Consider the following 20,774-nt stretch of genomic DNA (forward strand, 5'->3'; position numbering starts at 1 on the left):
AGTGACAAAAGGACGAATATTGTACAAGTTCACTTTGATGAGATTTCAGTAGTTAAAGCCACAGAGACAAAAAGCAGAATGGTAAAAAAAAAAAAAAAAAAAAAATGCAGAATGGTGGTTTCCAGGAATGGGGAGAGGAAAGGATGCTGAGCTATTGTCAATGGGTGTTGGGTTTCAGTTTGGAAGATGAAGACATTCTAAAGGTGGATAGCAGTGATGACTGCATGACAACATGAATATACTTAATGCCATTGATCTGCACACTTCAAAATGGTAAAATGGTAACTTTGTACTATATATATTTCACCACAAGAAAAAAAAAAATATATATATATATATATTTTTTTTTTTTGGTACCAAGGATCCAACTTGGATCCTTGCGCTTATGCAGCAGGCAGCAAAACCACTGAGCTAAATCTCTGGGCCAGAATAATATGTTTTTAAATGCTGATTAAAAACTAATCTGGGAGCCAGTGAGGATCCCCCCCGGGCATGCCCACCAGCTGCCAGCTCAGCCTCGGGCAGAGTAGGTGTGAGCTGACTGCTGCCCTGCTCAGTCCAGCTTGCTCCGCCAACTTGCAACCAGGAGACCTGGCTGGTGAGGACACCCCAGGCTCACCCACCATTGGCCAGCTCAGCCAAGTGGGCACCTGCAACACAGCTCTCAGACCTGGCCTCTGATCTCTTGGTTGTGCAGCTACTTGAATCCACACTACAGAGGCACAGGGGGGCATTGCCCTGAGCTACAGAAGTGAACAACAGAGAGAGGGCCTCTCTCAGGCTTCCTGATGAAAACTGAAGCTCATTGGAAAAGTGAAGAGAATCTCTGCAATAAAGGCACACCAGACCACCGTGCTTGGTAAGTTGGAGGAATCATCACCTCCAATCAGAACCTGGACAATCTTCAGGGGAAGGGCAACTGGAACCTGCAGTAGAGCCTTGCAGAATTCATCCCTGCAGGACAGGGAGCTCAACTTGGGACTTGCAGCCAGAAATCTGCCTGAATCTCACAGGTCTGTGACAGGCTTACTGAGACTCATTGACTTATAACTGCACACTGCTGCCCACGTTCTCTATTGTGACAGCAGAGACATACCCTGAAGGAGGCCCTTCATTTTTATCTACTATTTGTTATTTGCAAAACTACCACTATTTTTCTGCTCTTATTTTAAATTTTTTTCTTCTTTGCTATGCTTTGAAAATTTTTATTTTTCTCTTTTTTTCTTTCTTTTTCCTTTCTTTCTCTCTCTCTCTGCCTTGCTCCCTTGCTGTCCCACATTGTTCTTCATCTCCCTTTGTGATCTTGTTCTGGCCCTAATTCATATTTCTTCTTTATCTTTCTTTTCTTCTCTTTCCTTTTCTTGCCTGTGACCTCTGGCCTCACTGCTAACCTTCCCCTATCCTTCTACTTACCTATTCCTACCTCCCCAATTCCTTCTAACTCCCCATCCCAAAAGGTAAAGTTACTATATTGAAGAGTTTATTCACTATAAACATACGTTGGGTTGGTCCTTGATTTTGATTTAAGTCACACAGTTAAAGGTGATAAATTAATAACTACCACAAATTGTCATTTACTAAGAGTTACTTGATGCTATTGTGTTGCTGATTGTATCACTTGGGCTAAGGTGTTGTGATTGACCTAATCAGTTGTCCTTCTTGGTATAATGAAAATGAGATAGCCTCAGTGCCATTAGAGACTCAAAACCTAAAGACCAGCTATATCTGGAAGATATGTCTGAGAAGTAATCCTTCCATAAGGGTTCTAAATGCATCAACAAAGATACTCAATAAGAAACTTCAAAGTATCAGCCCAGGAACTAAATCAAGGACAGTACCAAAAACAAAAATGAGAAGACATTTAAGTAAGGCACAAACTCAGACTTCCACCCCACAAAAGGCAAATTCTGGGGGAAACAAGGTGGAAAAGTCTGATAATCAACCACCTGGATACCCTGAACTGATAGCACAGGAAGTAACAAAACAGATGAATGAGGCTCTAGAAAAATTCAAAACAGAAATAATCTCCCAGATAACTACAGAGATGGTGAGCAGAGTGAAAGACATAATTAGAGGCTCTAGAACAGAAAGAGATTAAAAAAAAAAATAGATGAGCTCAGAAACATGCTGGAAGCCATGAATGCCCAGCATAAGAAAGAAATGGAAACCATGATTGCCCAACATAAGAAAGAAATGGAATCCATGGACCAGATTCAAACATATATTCAGGAGATTAAAAACTCCATTGAAAGCATGCATAGCAGATTAAGGGAATCTGAAGATAGAATATCAGATATAGAAGACAGGACCACAGTTAAGGACCATGAAAACAGAGATCTCTTCATAATAGTAATGAATGAAAAGAAATCAATCCAGCTCTTTGACGATGCAAAGAAGAATAACATAAGACTGATAAGAGTCCACAAAAAAACAGGAGAAAATACAATTGACATAAAAAAAATACTGTTCACAGAAGTAATAGTAGAAAACTTCCCAGACAGAGGCACAGTATTGGACATTCAGATAATTGAGGCATATAGAACTCCAACTAGACATGATAAAAAAAAAATCTACTCCTAGACATATAATAGTCAAGATCCCAGAAACCCAACAGGAGAACAAAATTCTACAGGCAGTTAGAGAAAAGAAACAAATCACCTACAAAGAAAAGCCCGTCAGAATCACGGCAGACTTCTCAACACAAACCCTCAAATCAAGGACAGCCTGCAGTGAAGTATTTCAAGCCCTAAAAGAAAATAACTTCCAACCCAAACTGTCATTTCCTGCAAAATTTTCTTTCAAAATCGATGTGGAAATTAGATACTTCAATGACAAAGAACACCTGAGAAGTTTCATGAGCACCAAACCAGCACTCCAAACAATTCTAAGCAATATCCAAAAAAAAGACAATGAAGGTCACAACTCCATGAGGCCCAACAGAGGGAAGCCAACAGGCAAGGTAAGAAACTAAAGGGAAAGGGGGAAAAAAATAAGAAATAAACGAGTCAACAACAACAAAACATCATGACAAGGATGAGTCAATATCTCTCAATTATAACCATCAATTTTAATGGCCTCAATTCACCAGTCAAAAGAAATAGACAGAATGAATTAAGAAGCAAAATCCAGCAATATGCTGTATACAAGAAAAACACCTAACTCAAAAACAAATTCAGAGACTGAAAGTAAAAGGATGGAAAACAATTCTCCACGCAACAGGAAACCAGAAAATAGCAGGGGTAGCAATCTTATTTGCAGATAAAGTATATTTCAAACCAAAACTAATTAAGAGAGACAAAGATTGTCACTATATCCTTGTGAAGGGGACAGTCCAAGAGGAAGAGATGACAATCCTAAATATATATATATGCACCAAATACGAATGCCCCAACTATACAAAACAAATATTAATGGACATGAAAAACCAAAAAGCACTAATACAATTGTAGTGGGGGACCTCAATACCCCACTATCACAAATAGACAGATCATCTATACAAAAAATTAACAATAAAATTCTAGAACTGAACCAAGCTATTGAACAAGTGGACTTAATAGATGTTTACAGAGTGTTCCACACCACAAAATCAGAATACACATTCTTTTCAGCTGCAGGGTCATTCTCCAAAATAGACAACATGCTAGATCATAGGACATGTCTAATCAAATGTAACAGAACTAAAGTTATCCCCTGTATATTATCAGACCGTAGTGCAATAAAATTGGAGATCAATGACATAAGAAACTGCAAAACACACAAACACATTGAAATTGAATAGGACCCTCCTGAACAACCAATGAGTGACAGAGGAAATTAAAGAAGAAATTAGACAGTTTCTACAAGTAAATGATAATGCCAGTACAACATACAGGAATCTATGGGACACGATGAAAGCAGTTCTACATGGGAAATTCATAGCAGTGAATGCCAATATTAGCAAAACAGAGAGAACTCAGATAATCTAATGCAGAACCTCAAGCTTCTAGAAAAAGAAGAGCATAACAAACCCAAAGCTTGTACAATTGAGGAAATTATAAAGATCACAGCAGAAATGAATGCAATGGTGGGCCAGGGATTTAGCTCAGAGGTTTCACCACCTGCTGCACAAGCACAAAGACCAGAGTTCCATTCCGGGTACTAAAAAGAAAAAAAATCAATGCAATGGAGACTAAGAGAACAGTACAAAAAATTAATAAATCAAAGAGTTGGTTTTTCTAAAGAATAAATAAAAGTGATAAACCTTTAGCCAACCTTATCAAAAAAAGGAAAGAAAAGGCTCAAATCCATACAATAAAGAATGGAAAAGGTGAAGTTACAACAGACCCAGCAGAAATCCAGAGCATCATCAATACCTACTTCGAGAACCTGTACTCTAATAAAATGGAAAACACAGAAGAAATGGACAGATTCCTAGATACATACAAATTGCCAAAGGTAAATGAAGAAGATATAAAAATTCTAAACACTCCAATAATAATGAGTGAAATTGAAAATATAATAAAAAATTTACCAACAAAAAAAGCCCAGGTCCTGATGACTCCACTGTGGAATTCTACACGACATTTGAAGAACTATCACCATTACTCTTTAAACTCATCAAGGAAATTGAAAGGGAAGCAAGGCTTCCAAATTCATTCCTGGAAGCAAGTGTTACTTTGATTCCAAAACCAGGGAAAGACTCAACCCAAAAAGAAAACTACAGACCAATCTCCCTAATGAACATAGATGCAACAATTCTCAACAAGATACTGGCAAACAGAATACAGAGGGTCATCAAGAAGATCATACATCCTGACCAAGTCGGATTTATCCCAGGGATGCAAGGATGGTTCAACATTCGTAAACCAATAAATGTAATACACTATATCAACAGAGCCAAGGACAAAAGCCATATGATCATCTCAATAGATTCAGAAAAGGCATTTGACAAAATCCAACACCCATTCATGATAAAAACCCTACAGAAAATTGGAAAAGAAGGTCTTTATCTCAACCTGATTAAGGCTATCTATGAAACAACAGCCAACATCATACTAAATGCTCAAAAACTGAAAACTTTCATGCTAAAATCAGGAACAAGAAAAGGATGCCTGCTATCACCACTCCTGTTCAATATAGTTCTGGAAACATTAGCCACAGCAATTAGAAAAGAGAAAGAAATAAATGGAATAAAGATAGGAAAGGAAGAATTTAAATTGTCATTATTTGCTGATGGTATGATGCTTTACATAGAAGACCCAAAAACTCTGCCAAAAGACTTCTAGACTTAATTGACAGATTCAGTAGAGTAGCTGGATATAAGGTCAACACTGAAAAAACAATACCCTTCTTATACACAAATAGCAGACTCATTGAGAGAGAAATTAGGGAAACAATTACCTTTACAATAGCATCCAAAAAAATGAAATATCTAGGAAGCAGTCTAACAAAGGAAGCAAAAGACCTCTACACTGAAAACTACAGAACGCTGAAAAAGGAGATCAAGGAGGATATAAGAAAATGAAAAGACATCCCTTGTTCCTGGGTAGGAAGAACCAATATAGTTTAAATGGGCATACTTCCAAAACTGCTATACAGATTCAATGCAAACCCAATTGAAATCCCAACAGTATATTTCACAGAACTAGAGAAAACAATCCAAAAATTCATTTGGAATCAGAAGAACCCTAGAATAGCAAAGGCAATTCTAGGCAACAGAGACATGGCTGGGGGTATCACTATCCCCAGCTTGAAACTATACTACAAAGTTACTGTAATAAAAGCAGCATGGTACTGGCAAAGAAACAGACCTGAGGATCAGTGGACTAGATTAGAAGATGCAGAAACAAGTCCACACATACACAGCCATCTCATCTTTGACAGAGGAGCCAACTACCCTCATTGGAGGAAAGATAGCCTATTTAGTAAATGGTGTTGGAAAAACTGGATTTCAACCTGCCAAAGATAAAAACTAGACCCATAACTATCACCATGCACTAAACTAAAATTGAAGTGGATTAAAGATCTAAATATTAAGACAGAAACACTAAATTTGCTGCAAGATAAGTTAGGTAGAACTCTTGAAGACATTGGCATAGGAAAAGACTTTATAAACAAAACCTCAGTAGCACAGGAACTAGCACAAAGAATCAACAACTGGAATTTCATCTTAGTAAAAAGCTTCTGGGGCCGGGGATTTAGCTCAGTGGTTTTGCCACCTGCTGTGCTGTGCAAGTGCAAGGACCCATGTTCCATCCCCAGTACCAAAAATAAATAAATAATAAATAAATAAATAAATAAATAAACCAATAACAAATGCTGGCGGGAGTGTGGGGAGAAAAGAACCCTTCTCCATTGTTGGTGGGAGTGCAGACTGGTGCAACCACTGTGGAAATCAATATGGTGATACTTCAGAGAACTAGGACTAGATATCCCATTTGACCCAGCTCTTCCCCTGCTGGGTATCTTCCCAAAAGAATTAAAAGAATCATACCACAGTGATATATGTCCACACATGTTTATAACTATACAGTTTGTAGTAGCTAAAGCTTGGAAACAACCCAAGTACCCATCAACTGGAGACTGGATAAAGAAGATGTGATTTTTTTTCCTAAAATGGAGTACTACTTAGCCATAAAGAACAAGAAACTAGAGACATTTATAGCTAAATGGATGCATATTGAGGCCATACTCTTAAATGAAATAAATAGGACACACATGTGTAAATACTGAATAGTTTCTTTAGTATGAGAAACTGAAAGTGTAAATAAGGATTAAAATGATTAAAATGAATAATTGATAATTTCAAATAGGAAGAAAAGGTCCAAAGGTGTAGGGATGATGGGAGGGAAAGGGGAAAGGAAAGAAGGGAAAGGAAAAATTATGAGAAAAGAAAAAAAGTGGAAATGAAATCTATGTAAATAGGGAAGGGTGAAGGGGGAGAAGGGCACACAGGGAATGGGGAAAAAATTAAGAACCAAGATACATCATGTACAGGTACAAACACCCAATGATAAATGTAAACATATTGTATACCTAAAGTGTACCAATAAAAGAATTTAAGGAACAAAAAACTACTCTGGAACATAGTTGATGTTCAATTACTGCTAATTGATATTAAATAAATAACTGGAGCCTTTACTTTGGTGCTAGTATAATAAGTTGCTTAAACTTACAACAAAACTATGAAAACTCTTTTTTTTTTTCCAGGACCAGAATGAAACTCAAGACCTTGCACTTGCTAGGCAGGCACAACTCCACTGGACTAAAATCCCTGGCCCTCAATTTTTTCAAAATCTGAAATGAAAATATAAGACAACCACTTCCATAAAAAGTATCAGACTGGAATAAATTATTTGCAATACTCATAACCTTTTTAAAATTATTATATCCCTGAATGCATAAATGACTCTTACAAACCAATAAGGAAAAAGACAACCTCACAGAAAAAAATGTGCAAAGAACATGAACACAAAATTCACAAAACAATCATAATCATAAGGGGCATAAGGGAGGGTAATGGGGGTGGATATGATCAAAATATATGCATTTTTGAAAATGCCATAATGAAATCCAAATTTGGGGGAGGGCTGGGAGGGTTTCGGGGGGATATAGGGTGAGATAAGTTCTCACTCTGTAGTTCAGACTGGGCTTGAACTCAGTAAGTAGCCCAGCCTGGTCTTAAACACGCAGCAATCCTCTTGAGGCAGGGAATTAGGACATGGCAGGCTGGCCAGAAAAACAGGATGTAACCTGTCAATTACAAAGATCCAGAATAAGCCAGGTATAATGGTACACACCTGTAATCCCAGTACTTAGGAGGCTGAGGCAAGAGGATTGCCATGAGTTCAAGTCCAGCCTGGATACATGGTGAGTTTAAGATCAGCCTGAACTACATAGCAAGAACCTGTCTAAAAAAAAATCAGAAAGAAGGTTGAACAACAGGATATGACCTGTCAATCACAGTTGGAATGCATGGGCAGAGAAACTTCCAAGGGACTGGATCTGAGAGGGTATAAAAGATGGCGGCTATCAACTTTGTGGGCACTGTGATCTTTGTGTTCTGTTGTCTTTCTGTTTCTGCAGTGGCCCTTCCTACTTGTGAGATGTAACTCTTCTCTTTTCTCTCTCTTTCCTTTTCTTCCTTACTTTAAATAAAAGTTGTGTTTACCTGTTCTTTTGTTGTCCCAGACAGTTCTTTGGGCAGGACAGAAAGAGCCTGCAATCACTGGACACCACCCCATCCAATAACACTCCTGCCTCAGCTACCCAAGTGCTGGGATTACAGGCATGTGTTACCACGCCAGGCTGAAACTGTCTTTTATAAAATTAATATGTACTAATAAAAAATGCACATATTTTTAAATGCATATATTGAAAAAACATAAGTAATAAATATAGTAAAATAAGTTTAATTTCATCAATAGCTAAAAAAATGCTAGTTTAAAAAATGAGACATGATTTTTTTGCCCACTGACTTGACCAAATTTTTAAATCAATTTATTGTTCATAAAAAAAATTTATTGTTCATAGAGGTAAATGGCAGTAAAAATTAATATGATTTTTGTGCAACTAAATTGACCAATATTTATTAAATTTTAAAACATACAAATGGTTGATGCCTTCAACTGCACCTATAGAAATCTACTACAGAAAAATACTTGCATGTTTGTCCAAAGATTTCTTGCAAGAAAGTTCACTGTACTGCTCTTTATAATCAGAGATATATGAAAATTATCTGAATGTATATCATGAGAAATATGAATAAACACTTCTTTAATTTATTTTTTGCTGAGTATTGAACCCAGAGCCTCATGCATGCTAGGCAAGTGGTCTACCAGTGAGCTATATCCTCAGCCCTTTTTTTACTTTATATTTTGCAATAGAGTCTCACTAAGTTACCAAAGCTGTCCTTGAACTTGTGATCCTCATGCCTCAGCCTCCCAAGTAGCTAGGAATCTAAGTATGTCTGGCTTGACTAAATAAACTTTTACAAACTTTTGATAAAACCGTAAACACTATGCATTTGTTAAAAAGAATGAGCTAAATCTTTACACACTAAAGTGTACAGAAATTTGAAATATGTTGTTTTTTGTAAAAATCATAATAAAAATATATAAAGTATAATACCACTTCTGTTTAAGAACTGCATGTGTATGTATGTGCAAGAGAGAGAGAGAAAGAAATATATTTTGGAAGACACATATCCAAACTACTAACAACGTCTCTATAGAGTGGGTGCATACCAGTTGATGTAAGACAATGAGGCCATTTGTAGATTCCAATAGTCAGAACTCTGTTGCTTGCAAGTACGAAAAATATAACCGAAGATAATACAGGAGAAACCAAGGACTTTTGGCTTTAGATAAGACTGAATCCAGGAACTTAATGGCTATCTTCTGGCCTCCTCTGCCTGTCTCTACTTAGTTTTGTTCTTCAGGTAAATCTTTGACTCCCATGTCTCCCTCTGAGCAAGCCCAGAGGAGAGAGTCTGACTTCCCCTTCATCCCACAGAAAGTCCCAGGAGAACTGATTGTTCTAGCTTGAGAATGTATTGAATTAGAACTTGCATTTAGAGGCAAGTGACAGACCCAACCACCAGTAATCTCAACACAGAACAGGTTTCCCCCATCACACCATGTTAAGTCCCCAAAGCAGGTGGTTGCTGGCCTCACTTTATAGGCACTGTAATTCTCTGTCTTCCTTGGGGAGATAAGGCAGAAAATGATGCTTGTGCTAACATGTATCTCAGGACTGGAGAGCATGAGCAGAGAGGCAACATCCTTAAGGGGGAAACAAAGGGCTCCCAGAAACCCTCAGCATGCTTCCATTGACTTTTTATTCCAGACTAATATCCCAAAGCCTTCTCACTGCAAAGAGAACAAGGAAACGCAGCATTCCAAATTTCATAGTAAAAGAAGCAGATCCTGAGAGACTGTTAAATAAACCAACCTAGATAATATTCTTCAAATTCTGATTCTTAAAAAATGATTCCCCATAGCCAGCTTGATTCAGTTTTAATGGTTCATCCCTGTATCAGAGGATAGCAGTTCTCTGTGACCAACCCAAAGACCACAAGCAACAAATATGACACCCCCAAAAGACAAGTCACACCCCCAAAAAAAGTATGGAAAAGCACCCTAGACAAAAAGCATTAGAGTTGCCACAGTTGGTTACAAAGTTCAAAGTTGACTATAAACTACTACATGCACATACAACATACACAAACACACACACATTAGGCTGGAAAAAGTTGAAAATTATTTTTAAAATCACATTATTGGGCCAGGGATTTAGCTCAGTGGTTCCGGTGCCTTCCTCAAAAGCACAAGGTCCCAAGTTCAATCCCCTGTACCAAAAAAAAATAAAACAGTATCAACCTATTTTCTTGTGGGTGAGAGAACAGGAGATTGCTTTCATTTCTTTATGTAGCTACCAAAATAGTTAAGGAGTTGCAAGTGATAGCCCCATTCTTTTTTGGTTTTTTTCAGTACATTTCATCTAACAAAGAAATTTTTAATTAATAAAAATAATAATACAATATCAAACCAAGTTATATTAAAAAAAAAATGAGACTAATGTAGAATTCTTTAAATTATGTTTCCACAAATTATCATCATGAGGTGGTATTTATTTGGAAGGGCCTCAGGAGAAAAAAAGCAAGAATCATGAATAATAAAAACTAATCTCTCCTATGTACTTTTCCCCACATCTGTCTGGATGAAATTACACCTACTAAATATTGACTCTGCTTCTAAGGACCTGCAGGCATGTGACGTATTTTATTTGACATAGATCACTACATTTAACCTTCGGGTAAGGACAGGGCCCGTACATCTCATTCAGTGACATAGAGGAGAGTGATGCATAAAGAGGTAAAGCGATGAATCTGGGCTCAATTGTCACATTGTAATTGCCTTATAGATCCCTCCGCTACCTATGGCGAGGTGTGGGTGACAGAGTTTATGGAGATTGTTTTGCAGCCAGCTTGTATTTCTACCCAAAAAAAGAAAGGGTTCAACACCTAGTGCACTGTGAAACTGGATGGGAAAATATTCTCTTTTTTTTTTCACAAACCTCTAACTGAAGCTTCCTCTTATTACAATGTAGAGAACAAAAACCAGTATGTTAGCAGCACCTATGAACTTGTCTCTGATTGAAGCCCCTGATATTTTCATACCACATTGAACTGTTTACTGATTCCTTTCCAAATCATTTACACACATCACTACTTCAAAATCACAGCAGCTATTAGTCGTACCAAATTACAATAATTGGATATCAATAAAATTGTTTTTCATTATACTTTTATATATCTCATTTTATACATTCAAAAAAAATGTTGTATGTGGTATTAGGGACCAAGCCCAGAGCCTTCCACATGCTAAAAAAAAAAATGACCTATCACTGAACTACATCACCAGCCCCTCAAAATATTCTTTTCAACCAGGGTGGTGGCACTTGCCCAGAACTCTGGAAGGCTGAGGCAGAACAACCACAAGTTTGAACCAAGCCTGTACAACTTAGTGACTTGGTGAGACCCTGTCACAGAATAAAACATTTTAAAACAGGGCTGGGGATGCAGCTCAGAGTGAAGCCCAACTTCAATCCCCAGTACAAAAAAAAGAAAAGAAAAGAAAAGTTCTTCCTATTGCAAAAGGGATTCATGGCACAAAACAACTATTTAAAAAAGATATTCTCTGTTTAGAATACCTTAAACACAGCAGCACCTACACAAGCCTCCAAAGGCTTTCCCTAGGATGGGGAAATCATCCTGGTCCAGCCTGTCCTGGTATTTGACCACAAAGATCAGACTCATTGCTCAGGGTAACATAGTGCAGGGGTAACTGGATAACAAGAGTTTTATGGTCCAGCATAAACATATAATAAACCAAGCCTCTAACCCCAACGTAGTGTTTGTCTCCTTCCAGGAGTCTCTCAGGAGAACCCTTCACTCTCATTCTCTTGGTGCTCACTATATCCTTTGGTTACATGCAAAGCAATTGCTATTCCTCCAACACAATCACAGACACTGGAGAATACAATGCTTCAGAGTCTACATTCCCAGTTACAATCAATGAAACTAGGAGCTACAGAAAAAGTTAAAACCTATCAATGTTTCCTCTTTCACTGTTGGAACATTAACTAGCTAGAGAGAAAATTATGAGTATTTCTTTCATTGCACAAATGAGCTGTCACTTTTGTTGTTTTCCTGTGGGCCCTGAAGTCAGACAGAAAAGTTTTTTTATTTCAGCTTTTCCTCTATCTTTGGTGAGTGACCACAGGCAGAGATCTTTCATGAACTTTGGACTTTTTTCACCTGAATAACCCTTGAAAGTTGATTCCGTCATTCACTCCTGCATTTACTACTCAACAAACACTTTTTAGACATATGCTATAAAGTGTCTCTATCAAGGCCCTTAGCTGTTAAAGCAGAGCCAGGCATGGTGGCTTACGCCTGTAATCCCAGCACTCAGGAGGCTCAGGCAGGAGAATCGCCACAAGTTTGGGGCTAGCCTAGACTACACAGCAAGGCTCTGTCTCAAAAAAAAAAAAAAAAGCAGGCCCTGGCCCGCCCAGCCAGCCAGCAGCGGCAGCATGGCAGCGGCACGCGCCAGCAGAAGCAGAAGCAGGAGGGCCGGGGTGGCCCGTGCAGGTGTTTATGTTGGGTCGCGGTCCCCCCCACCCCCACCCTCACCCCGGCAGCAAGGAGGACTACCTGATCAGCAGCAGCACCATCTAGGTTCCCGAGGACAGGCTCACAGCACAGCAGCTCTTCGCCAACGCCAAGGGCCTCACCTACAACGACTTCCTGATCCTTCACAGACTTCATAGCCGGGGAGGTGGACCCGATGTCAGTCTTGACCCGGAAGACCACGCTGAAGACGCTGCTGATCTCCTCTCCCATGGACACTGTGACAGAGGCTGACATGGCCATTGCAGTGGCTCTGATGGGAGGAATTGGTTTCATTCATCACAACTGTACCCCAGAGTTCCAGACCAATGAAGTGTGGAAGGTCAAGAAGTTTGAGCAGGGCTTCATAACAGACCCAGTCGTGCTGAGCCCCTCACACACTGTGGGCAATGTGCTAGAGGCCAAGATTCGGCACGGCTTCTCTGGCATCCCCATCAGGGAGACTGGCATCATGAGCTGCAAGCTAGCGGGCATTGTCATCTCCTCAGACATTGACTTCCTTGCTGAGAAGGACCACACCACGCTCCTCAGTGAGGTGATGACGCCTCAGATGGAGCTGGCAGTGGCTCCTGCAGGCCTGATGTTGAAAGAGCCAAAGGAGATCTTACAATGAGGCAAGAAAGGGAAGCCGCCGATTGTCAATGATCACGATGAGCTGGTGGCCATCATTGCCCGCACTGACCTAAAGAAGAACAGAGACTACCCTCTGGCCTCCAAGGACTCCCATAAGCAGCGGCAGTGCAGGGCAGCCCTGGGCACTTGTGAGGATGACAAATACCACCTGGACCTGCTCACCCAGGTGGGCCCAGATGTCATCATGCTGGACTCCTCCCAGGGGAACTCAGTGTATCAGATTGCCATGGTGCACTATATCAAGCAGTAGTACCCCCACCTCCAGGTGACTGGGAGGAATGTAGTGACAGCAGCTCAGGCCAAGAACCTCACTAACGCTGGTGGGGACAGGCTGCATGTGGGCATGGGCTGTGGCTCCATCTGTATCACCCAAGAAGTGATGGCCTGTGGCCAGCCCCAGGGCACTGCTTTGTACAAGGTAGCCAAGTACACCCGGCGCTTTGGTGTACCAGTCATAGCCAATGGTGGCATCCAGACCGTGGGGCACATGGTCAAAGCCCTGGCCCTCAGAGCCTCCACAGTGATGATAGGCCCCCTGCTGGCAGCCACCGAAGAGGCCCCCGGCAAGTACTTCTTCTCAGATGGGGTGAGGCTCAAGAAGTACCATGGCATGGGCTCACTGGATGCCATGGAGAAATGCAGCAGCAACCAGACATGATACTTCAGTGAGGGGGACAAGGTTAAGATTGTGCAGGTGATCCCTCCTGGCTTCTCCTGTAGGGCACCTCCCTCCCTGACACCCTCCGCTAGGAAATGGTGCTCTCCTGGCCTTGCCTCTGGCCCCTTCCTGGGCTGCTGCCCTCTCAGCCATGTGGCACCCTGGGCTCCAGACCTAGGCCATGGGGGAGATCTCTGCCCCCTTCCCCTGGCCTGAGGCTACCCTGGTCTCTGCTCCTCAGGCCATGTCCCCACCCCCAGACATGAGGAAGCAGCTGCCCTGACAATGGCCTCCTGCCCATCATTCCTGATTCACCACCATCCCCAGGTATACTAGTCCTGCCCTCTCCTCTCAGCTGCAGTTGAAGGCTTTAACTTTGCACACTTTGGGGTCACAGTTGTGTCACTGTACATTAAATAATCTGAATAAATCAAGCAGGTCTCAATGCCTCTAAAAAAAAAAAGCAGATAAAGCAAAAATGGAAGGAACTCAGGAAACAACCTATATCAGAGTGTGTGAACACACTCAAGACAAAAATTAACTAATGGTTCAGAAATAGCAGACCCACATTAAACCTCAGAGATAAGATAGAATGGGATCTCACAGCTGGACAGGCAGGTAGAGAGGCTGAAGATTTAAGAATCCAGCAGATAGGATCAGAATCAGTTTAGCACAGTCACTCAGCCAGGACAGGAACATGGGCTGAGCACAATGGAAAAAATATCAATTATGGAAACAAAGGACCACGAGGGAAGTCCAAAGGAAGATAGGGGAGGGCACTCAGTGTGGGTGGAAAATGACAGCTGTGGATCCAGAGTCAAGGAAGATTCATGAAGGAAAAAAATAATTCAGTGATTTTATGTTGATTGCTTATTGAAATAATGTTTCAGCTATAGTGGACTAAATAAAATACATTCTTAGCATTAAAAAAGGAAGAAAGACTCAAGAGTGACATTATTGTAACATTTATCCAAGGGAAACCAGAGGCTTTGTGACCTAGCTGAGAAGTAGAAGCAGGTTCTTGGGAGAAGATTGGCAAGGACAAGGCAAGTTGACAAGCTCTCCATGAGAGCCCACATCCAGAGCAAGGAAAGTTGATTATTACTGAAAACCTCTATAGTAGGTTCTAGTCTCCTGTCCAGTGCAAGGCTGAAGAAAGACTCAAAGACATAATTAAAGAGAGAAGTGGGGAGTCAGGACAGCCAACGCTGCTCAATCAGCAAAAGGCACTGGACAGTCCAAGCCACTGATTTTCATTGGTAATCAATTGGGGTAAACGCAAGGACAAGACTGTGTGTGAGGATGTGTAGTTTTGCAGTTCCTATGGATACTAATGCAGGCAAGGCTTATAAAGGAAATAGACAAAGAACTCTCGAATTAGGAACAGAATAGACAAAATGTATGATTATAATTAAATCCTTGTCCTTCTAGTCAAGAAGGTTTTAGTCATAAGAATGGAATTTGGGGGAGAGCTACTCCAACCTCAGCTACTATGTTATCTCAGATTGACCCCATAGCTTCATAGGCCATTTCTCTGGTTTCAGCTATGGCTGTTAGTGGGAAAGTCATGCTAACCTGCGTGCTATTGCAGTGCTCATGAGGTGCTTCCATGAGTCAAATAGCTTCAGTCAGACTCACTTCTTAAAATAAGTCAAATGAGGGATTTAACTCTTTATAGCCTGTACTGCTTACAGTTTGCTTCAGACATAATCAATATTGTGGTTCCCTACAGATTATGAGTTGAGTTGATTATTATCATTTCCTAGTCTACTTACTCCCAACCAAGATCTTGTCTACATTGGAAGTATCCAAGCACCTAAAAGTCTACTGGGCCAGGGTTTGCAAAGGAAATTAATTTTCCTGATTACAGACAGAAAGCTTTCAGAGAAACCCTGTGCTAGTGACTAATAAATACTCCCTACGGACACTAAAATATCAGAGATAAATCCACTTTCAAAAGCAGTTTCTTCCACTCAAAATAGGAAGTAAAAGAATTTGTTGCATCTACACTTAAATAACTTGGGTGAAACATTTGCAAACCTGAATCGTGAGTTTGCACTTAAGAAATTGAGTCTGCAACCCTTCCCAAGCCCAATCAATGTCCCCCTGTCATGACACACCAATCATTTACCATGGCAATTTCTTAATACTTTCATTGAAATCTTTTGCCATATTAGGTTCAAGCCAAAGATGTCTTTTAAAGTTGGGTGGCCTTTATTTTCAAACAAGAAAACATGGTTAAGTTCGTTATGACTTGTACCAAGATGTCCCCCCAAAGTTCAAAGGTGGGGCTTTTTGGAGGTGGCTGCATCTAGGACGTGTGATATGGATTAAAGGTGTGTGATGACTAATCCACGAGCTGGATTTGCATGTTTCTGGGTGTGGCTGAATGGATTTGCTGAAAAAGGAAGCCCCACCCTGGTTATGGGTCACACCAACCAATAGGCTTATATGTGGCCTGGACAGAATATAAAGGAATAGCGGCTCGTGCCCATTGCCCTGAGGCGGCGAGTCCTGCATTCTGTGCAGGAATTCTGTCCAGCGGCCGGCTCCTGCGTGTCTGGGCTCTCCTTTCTGTCCGCTCCCTGTGCTCACCTGGGTCACCGCCGCCACCACCATGGCCAAGAGTGGTGAAAGCAGTGACCCTCCGGGCTCGCAGGACGGCGCCGAAAGTAAAAGTGCCGGCACCCCGGCAACCGCCACCTCTGCGGAGCCCAAGATCATGAAAGTCACCGTGAAGACCCGGAAGGAGAAGGAGGAGTTCGCCATGCCGGAGAACAGTTCAGTCCAGCAGTTCAAAGAAGAAATCTCTAAATGCTTCATATCACATACTGATCAACTTGTATTGATATTTTCTGGGAAAATTTTAAAAGATCAAGATACTTGAGTCAACATGGAATTCATGATGGACTCACTGTTCACCTGGTTATCAAAACGCGAAACAGATCTCAAGACCATTCAGCTCAGCAGACAAATAGCACTGGGGGCAATGTTAATACTTCATCAGCTCCAAACAGTAACTCTACATCTGGTTCAGCTACTAACAATCCCTTTGGATTAGGTGGCCTCGGAGGGCTTGCCAGTCTGAGTAGCTTGGGGTTGAATACCACCAACTTCTCTGAACTGCCGAGCCAAATGCAATGACAACTTTTGTCCAACCCTGAAATGATGGTCCAGATCATGGAAAATCCCTTTGTCCAGAGCATGTTTTCAAATCCTGACCTGATGAGGCAGTTAATTATGGCTAATCCACAGATGCAGCAGTTGACACAGAGAAACCCAGAAATTAGTCATATGCTGAATAATCCAAATATAATGAGACAAACATTGGAACTTGCCAGGAATCCAGCAATGATGCAGGAAATGATGAGAAAAGAGGACCGAGCCTTGAGCAACCTAGAAAGTATCCCAGGAGGATACAATACTTTACAGCGCATGTACACGGATATTCAGGGACCAATGCTGTGTGCTGCGCAATAGCAGTTTGGTGACAATTCATTTGCTTCCTTAGTGAGCAATACATCTTCAGGTGAAGGTAGTTAGCCTTCTCAGACAAAAATAGAGATCTACTACCCAACCCAAGGGCTCCACAGACTTCCCAGAGTTCTTCAGCCTCTAGTACCACCACCAACACTGTAAGTGGCACTGCTGGTAGTTTTACCAGTGGCACAGCTGGGCAGAGTACCACTGGACCAAATTTGGTGCCTGGAGTAGGAACTAGTATGTTCAACACACCAGGAATGCAGAGCTTGTTGCAACAAATAACTGAAAATCCACAACTTGTGCAGAATATGTTGTCTGCTCCCTACATGAGAAGCATGATGCAGTCCCTGAGCCAGAATCCTGACCTTGCTGCACAGATGCAGAATCCTGATACACTGTCAGCAATGTCAAACCCTAGAGCAATGCAGGCCTTGTTACAGATTCAGCAGAATTTACAGACTTTAGCAACAGAAGCCCCTGCCCTTATCCCAGGATATCTTTTGGGTCTGGGGACATTAGGAAATACTGGAGGCTCTTCAGGAACCAATGGGTCTAACGCTGCACCTAGTGAAAACCCAAGCTCCACAGCAGGCACCACTGAACCTGGAAACCAGCAGTTCATTCAGCAAATGCTGCAGGCTCTTGCTGGAGTAAACCCTCAGCTACAGAATCCAGAAGTCAGATTTTAGCAACAACTGGAACAGTTCAGTGCAATGGGATTTTTGAACCGAGAAGCAAACTTACAAGCATTGATAGCAGCAAGAGGTGACATCAGTGCGGCCATTGAAAGGTTACTGGGCTCTTAGCCATCATAGCAGCATTTCTGTATCTTGAAAAAATGTTATTTATTTTTTATAATGGCTCTTAAATCTTTAAAATACCTGCTTTATTTTATTTTGATTCTTGGAATTCTGTGCTGTTATAAACAAGCCCAATACGATTCATTTTAAGGTGGAGTGCAGTAAGATGTGGGTTTTTCTGTGTTTTTCTTTTTTGGAACAGTGGGAATCAATGCTTTTCATTTAAGGATACTGCATGCATCAAACACTTCTGCATTCACTGTAATTTTTTGAAAGCATCACGTCTTATAGTTGGGTGAACAGATTTGTCCTACATCTGTCCAATTTATTTGCTTTTTAAACCTTAGCCTATGGTAGTAATTTAGAATAAAAACATTAAAAAGAAGTAAATCATTTGGGCTCTATAAAAAAAAGAATATAAAGGGACAGAAAGAAGGCAGGCACTGCTTTCTGTTTTCTGCTTCCTGCCCGCTCTGCCATGGACTATTTTCCCCTGCCATGTCTCTCTGCTATGCTGCCCTGCTTTTGAACCAGCCAACTATGAAATGAAACCTCTACAAATGGTGAACTGAAATAAACCTTTCTTCCTTTAACTTTGAGTGTCAGGTATTTTGTCTCAGCAGTGAGAAAAGTAACTAAGACAATGTTATAAAAATAGGCTTAAAATATAATACCTTAAAATGGTATTATAAAAGAAGTGGAAGAAGATATGCAGATATGAACATATTTATATAATATTTCTGAAATGGTGGATCTCAATTTTTTTCAGTTTTCTTTAATCCTGTTATATCATCTTTTCTTGGATGGATGGATGGATGGATGGATGGACGGATATTCTAACACCCTTCTTTCCATCAGCTGGTCTAAATTAGAAAATTCCCCTGATCTAACTTTGACAAACTATGTCACATGCTACTGATACCATAACTTAAATCAAGGTATTATGTAGCCACTGTGCTGCTCTTTGGGGCTTGCTTCTACAACTTGTCTAATGCTAAGGAGTTCCTCTGACTTTGTTGTCCAACAGCTCCCCAAAAACATTTTGAAATAAAAATGCTTTACTAGTTTTTAGAGCAAAAGTTTCTGAAAGTTTTGTAGTATTTCCCCTAACCATCTTGGGACACTTGTACTATAAATCGCTAAAGGAGCTACAAGGGAGCCTTCTGGGACTGTAGAGGGAGCATTCACCCAACCATCACACCTAAGAGTTCACAGCAATGACTATTTTTCCTTTAAAAGCTCAATTTACCTTATTTCAGGGAATATAAACTGCTATTTGATTAATACAGCAATTTCCAGAGTTTCCTCCTTCCAACATCAATATTTGGCTGCAGGCCAATGATGTAAGCTTAAATTCTAGGATCCCACATAAAAATTTATATTTGTTCTTTTAAAAATGAAAATCTTGGGCCAGGGATTTAGCTCAATTGTGCCGCCACCTGCCTCACAAGCGCAAGGTCCTGAGTTCAATCCCTGGTACCAAAAAATAATAATAATAATGAAAATCTTTCCTACTGAGAACAACCGAATGGAAGCTTATTTGGACAATATCTGGCAATTGGCAAGTCATAAAATAGCTACAGTAAAATCTGTTTTCAAACTTTAATATATAATCAAGGATAATTGGCAATCTTATCTGTTATAGGTTAAATTGTGCCCCCCTCAAAAGATGTGCTGAAATCCTTGCCCATTTTCCCATGAAAGATATCTTATTTGGAATAGGATCTTTGCAGATATAATCACATTAAAATGAGGTCATTAGCATGTGTCCTAACCCAATATGACTGATGTCCTTATAATAAGAAAGTATAAACCCAAAGACACAACAGGGAGCTTGCCTAGCTACAAAGAGGTAAAGATTGAAGGGCTGCACCCAAGATAAAGGAAAGGATGGATTATCTGCATGACACTGGAAAGGAAGATGGCAAATAAGAATTTCCGTACCAGTGTCAGAGGAAGCATGGTCCTGCTGGAACCTTGATTTTAGACTTTCATCCTCCAGAACTGTGACACAATAAATGTCTGTTGTTTTGAGCCACCCAGTTTGTGGTACTTCATTATGGCAGGCCTAGAAAACTAATACAATATTTCTACATCTAATTGGTAGTTTTCATATCTATGTGAAATTCTTGGTGGATTTTTTCTTGAACTACAATAATTGGGACAATAGAAACACAGCCTCATGTGATACATGCAATAAATGAGCTTAGTGTTTAGTATGTATAACAAATGGTTTCACTTCCTAGGGTTGCCAGATAAAACATAGACTGCTCATTACATTTGAATTTCAGATAAACAATGAATAATGTTATATTACAATATGTTGCAAATAATGCATAGAATATTATTATATTAAAAATTATTCATTATTTACTTGAAATTCAAATTTAACCAGATGTCCCACATTATTAATTGTTAAATCTGACAACCCCACATGCAGTCTCATATATGTAAGGCCTACTTCTGCAATATTCAGGAATCTGCTCTTTGTTTTTAGTCTCTGAGTCAACAAGTCAAGGTGCCCATC

General features: G+C 40.3%; 2 pseudogenes; both read left to right on the forward strand.

Annotated features, from left to right (window-relative positions):
• Positions 1-492: 492 nt before the first annotated feature.
• LOC101719943 (inosine-5'-monophosphate dehydrogenase 1 pseudogene) lies at positions 493-14,180 on the forward strand (annotated as a pseudogene).
• A 2,401-nt stretch (positions 14,181-16,581) lies between these two features.
• Positions 16,582-18,262, forward strand: LOC101726383 (ubiquilin-1 pseudogene; annotated as a pseudogene).
• Positions 18,263-20,774: the final 2,512 nt, after the last annotated feature.

Source organism: Heterocephalus glaber, unplaced genomic scaffold, assembly GCF_053883595.1.
Source record: "Heterocephalus glaber isolate CG9 unplaced genomic scaffold, H.glaber_assembly_v1.0 deba00001454, whole genome shotgun sequence".
Lineage (NCBI taxonomy): Eukaryota > Metazoa > Chordata > Mammalia > Rodentia > Bathyergidae > Heterocephalus > Heterocephalus glaber.